The sequence below is a fragment of the Arachis ipaensis genome, chromosome B05 (assembly GCF_000816755.2).
Source record: "Arachis ipaensis cultivar K30076 chromosome B05, Araip1.1, whole genome shotgun sequence".
In the NCBI taxonomy this organism is placed as follows: domain Eukaryota; kingdom Viridiplantae; phylum Streptophyta; class Magnoliopsida; order Fabales; family Fabaceae; genus Arachis; species Arachis ipaensis.
This window is the reverse complement of record NC_029789.2, coordinates 148,035,006-148,040,033: the sequence shown is the minus strand read 5'-3', so window position 1 is coordinate 148,040,033 and position 5,028 is coordinate 148,035,006. Positions and strand designations below refer to the sequence as shown.

The 5,028-nt window shown below is 27.6% G+C and overlaps 1 protein-coding gene across 1 annotated transcript in view; it reads left to right on the top strand.

The window, feature by feature from the left end:
- Window positions 1–5,028, top strand: part of LOC107642233 (probable membrane-associated kinase regulator 6) — a 12,563-nt gene that overhangs the window by 2,235 nt on the left and 5,300 nt on the right. The gene's annotated exons all lie outside the window — the stretch shown is intronic.

The window sequence follows — 5,028 nt, the reverse complement described above, 5'->3', positions numbered from 1 at the left end:
TTAATTTTTTATTTACATAAAACATTGTCGTATATATATGTTTTTGTTTGTGATAATAATTACAAAGTTTAGTATTTGTGACACTATGTTACCCTTTATTGAACAAATTGGGCATTGTAACTAGCCAAGTCACATGCCAAAAGTTGAACCATTTTTTCACTGACAAGTATGAAGGATATTATTAAATGAATGAAAAAGTATATGTAGTTCTGTGACTTCTGTCTATCATTGTATCATATGTTGCTATACTATGATTTGACATGCCGAGAATGTTTTTGTTCCATGATAATTAAATTCATTTTAATGCTAACATTAATAATTAGAAATATCTGTTGAATATTTCAATTAATAACTTGATTGTCATTATCATTTATTTAATAAACCTTAGCTTCTAATTTGAAGGTCATTAAGAACCATATATATCTTCATCGATAATATTAAAGAGACAAAAAAAATCAAAATTTATTTTTAGTTAATTTGTTTTTATTATTAAATATTTCACATCCTTATTATGGTGATGATGACTATAAAGTATGAATTCTTCAATTATTATGTGATTAAACAAATTAAAGGTAATTATGCCTGAATTTAGCTTGATTAAAGAAATCAATGATGCATGTGAGTGATCCCTTATTTGGATATTATCCAATTAAGGAATAAGGAGTCTCATCAATCTTTGTCTGCCAGTTACACTCCCTTTTAAATTGTTCTCTCTAGAAGGGAAAGTAGATAGCTACTACTAGCAATGAAAATTAAACCTTAGACATTTAATTTTATAGAAAAAAATTCAAATGAACTAGATGTATCTATATTTTAATAAGTTTAATTATTAATCTCAATTATAAAAAATATATAAAATATATATTAATTAAAATTAATTATTAAAATTACTGAAATACTAGGCTGCATTTATTTATAGAGACAAGACATTGGGAGAGGGACACAGAGACACAAAATTGTGTTTAACAGAAGAAACATGAACAGAGACAATGTGTCCAAAAATACTGAATTAGTGTATTTTGTGTCTATTCTGACAAAAATGACACAGAGACACTAACAAGAGACACAACTTATTTTTTATTTTTTTTTTATTATTCTTGTTAATTTTTCCTAATTATATTTTTTAGTATTATATTTTTCATCTCAAATTTTTTGAATGAAAAAAATAAAAATAAATTGGATTTTCATAATTTGTTCTAGTTTATCACCAAATAGAATACAAAAACACAAAATTTTATGTCTTTATCTATCAATGTTTTATCCTATCTCAGTGTCTTATTTTATTCTGTTCTCAGAAACAAACACACCCTAGTGTTGTTGATACATTTAAAAGCTTTTTAATTATATATATATATATACACACACTACATTTTGACACATGAGATTTAATTTGCCCTAATTAAACTCTAGTAAGAAAAAGAAAAAGGTGAAAGGAAAAGATGTGTACTCATGTTTCGAGGTAGAATTAATGAAGTTGAAATTCCATTGAGGGCCACGTTAAATGATGTATTGTTAGGACTTAGACCTCACTGTGAGTGTGAATGATATGATTCTTGATATGTAAGGACCATACGGTAGACCCCACCTCATGCATTTATCATCACTTATAGAGAATCAACAAAATTATCCAAACATCAGAGTTTCTTTCGTGCGTAACTCATACCAATATGTTTGAAAATTTTATCAAAATATTTTAAAAAAAAATTTAAAATGTGGCGAGTTCGAGTGTCTCTAAAAAAAAAAAACTTGCAATATACATGGATCATGGATGTTGAATTTTGAAATCCATTAGTACAAATTTTTCGCCCAAATCATATGGGTTTGTTGGAAGGACCACACAGGAATTTAGCATTATTAGTTATAACAGTTATATATACTGCCTAATGTTATAATAAGATGTATGTGAAGAAGCATTATAATAACAAGAATGAAGAATTATTAGTAATGACAGATTGACATCCATAATAATGGAGTATGGTACTATTATGGTAGTTAGTTGATTAGTTCATCCCCAAACACAACCAACTTCAACACATAATCATCATTTCAGCATGTCAGCTTCAAAACTCAAAATTTGTCTCCATAAAAAGCAGATATTTAGGTAGATGCTACATCCTTGATATACCATGCTGAATTATATCTTCAAAGATACTTGTTCCTTAGTCAAAAAGTTTATAATATACTAGCTAGTATATATATTTTTGAATGAATGTTTTTTATGTATTCGTTAATTGGAGCTGTTAAAATATAATTAGGATCAATTAGGATCAATTAGCATTATTTAGCATATCTGAATATTTATTATAGGATATTACGTCTTTATTATTTCGATTCTCTTAGTACTTATAAATACCGTTTTATATTATATCATTCTACACAACTTGATTACACTCAATAATACATAAATCCTTCTTTCAGTTTAGTTTCTTATTTCTAACAGGAGCAATGAATTTTCATAGGTTAGTGACGGATATTATTATTAGTGATGAAATTTTTTATTATTTATCACTCAAATTTAAAAAATTTCAGTTCATCCCCATTTATTATGTCATTGTTTCGGATACATTTCTCATTAATTATTGATAGAAAATTTTTGTTACAAAATTTCGTCGCTAATACGAAAGATTTTATTATATTTTAAATATTGCAATTTTTGCAATGTGTACTATGATTATTTTTAATAATCCTAATACGATCCATTGAATCAACACCATATTACAATTTTAAGATGGTGAAAACTTAGGTGTAGTCAATTTTACGTAAAATTTATAATTAAGAGTTGTAAGATGAAAATATAGTCAAATCAGTCCAATCATTTAATCACTCGCTCTAAGCTATCAACTTCACGTAAAATTGACTGCACCTGAGTTTTCATCTTTTAAAAATAGTAATAACGACGCTTATCATATAAAACCAATAGCGTGGCATATGTTACTTTAGTAATCTACAAGCTTATGGCATAATTATTGAAAAGTATAAGTTCTAAGTACCCCAATATTTTGGTTTAACGTGAGTTTAAAGATAGAGTAATTAAGTAGTGATTGTAATAATGGGGGTAAAAATTAAAGACATGATAAAAACAATAAAAAATGGTCCCCTCAAAGGGAATGGGGTCCAATATATATATATGTGTGTATATATGGAATCTTAATGTTAGCCATTGAAAGTGGTTTGAAGAGTTATATAGTTATATATGCATGCTAGTTTGGCTAAGTAGCTAGAAGCTGATCACATGGAAACATGAGTAAGAAGGGGACATAGAAAAGATGTGCTAAGAGAAATGCCAATTCCCTTTGTAAATCTCTCCTTACTTTTTGTTTTCCTCTTTGGATTTTATATGCTTTTGCGGTTAGGAAAGCACAACAATGTATGTCACCACCACTTCTTCCCCTTTTATTTTTTAGGCCTTTTAATTTATTAATTATTGTCACACATATAATAATTAATGTTTTTCTCTTGTTGCTATACAACATCATCATCAGCTTATTAGCTAGGGTTTTGGGGGGACCATAAACCTTACACATGATCATGCTTCTTCTTGATATGTATTCATCATTTTTCCACCATGGCTTTTAGCAAAGATTTATATAGTCCATAGCTGCATCTTTCATGCAATATATAGAACCATAGATTCCCCGGCCCCCACTTAATTATTCAAAAAAAAAAAAAAGTAAAAATCACATATATGTGCTAGCTGTAACAAAAAATAGTAAGATGTTTTTTTCAAAAAAAAAAATTGGTATATATGGGAATAAATAATTAAACCCTCAGAACCTTTCTAGTAGTTATTATATTAATTATCCTTTTTTTTAATTATTTTTAAGTATGGTTTTCATTTTGAAAATAAATACAGTGTAACTCTTCTAATATATTTAAATACGGTCTTGCAAACAAAAAAAAATAAAAAAGAAGCTACCAAATATTTTACATGTTCAAAAAATTATAAATTACACATCTAAAATTCAAAAATTACATATCTAAAATTCATGTTTCCCATATACCGATTTGAATATAATTTTGGTTTAATTACTCTATTGGTCCCTATAATTTCGCAAAATTTTCAATTAGGTCCCTATACGGCTATACTTTTTCTTCTTTTAGTTGGGTCTCTACACTATTTTTTTTCAATTAACTCCCTTTTGCCAGTAATTGACTTAATTTTATAGGGACCTAATTAAAAAAAATTGATGTAAGGATCCAAATAAAAGGAAAAAAAAGCGTAGGGACCCAATTAAAAAAAATTTGGTACAAAGACTCAGTTAAAAGGAAAAAAAAAGTACAAAAACCTAATTAAAAATTTTACGAAACTATAAGGACCAATAATAGAGTAATTAAACCTATAATTTTCTATCTAAAAGTAAAAATGTTTGCCTTAATTTTATTTATTTTTTATACAGGAAAAACAGTATCTTAATTTGATTGGACAACACAATGCAACTAGAAACTGACCTAGAAATAAGGACAACATGCATCAGTTATCCTTATTATGTCCTACATTTAAGGTTGAAGGGATGTTTGCAAACACTAATTAATAATACTATTCATCCAAATAATTATTATAAATAAACAAAAATAACAAAACCTCTCATTCAATTCACTTTCACCATAATATATACATAGATCTCTCTGGCCTAGATTGGTTGGTACCTAAAAAGTTTGGGACACCCCACAAAGGCATAGATAACTAAAAGATAGCAAATGATATTGTCCTAAAAAGATGGGGATCTAGGGTTTCAAATTTTGAAAACAAGCATAGCGGGACAAAATCAAGATTAGTAAAAGTAAACGGCCAAGGTGCTGAAATAGCTCTCAATGTTCCTAATTTCACCAACATTAGGGTGAACAATATGCTTAATAGGATGCATAAGATAAGGATCCTTCTACTGTTAGGGCTTAATGATTACTCAGTAAAATTAGTAATAATTGTCTCAAACCCCATACCTTTGAAACATCAATCTAAACGGCAAAACTTCTATTGCTTGATGCTGACATATCATAACATTTTTAATATAATTAATTCGTGCAATA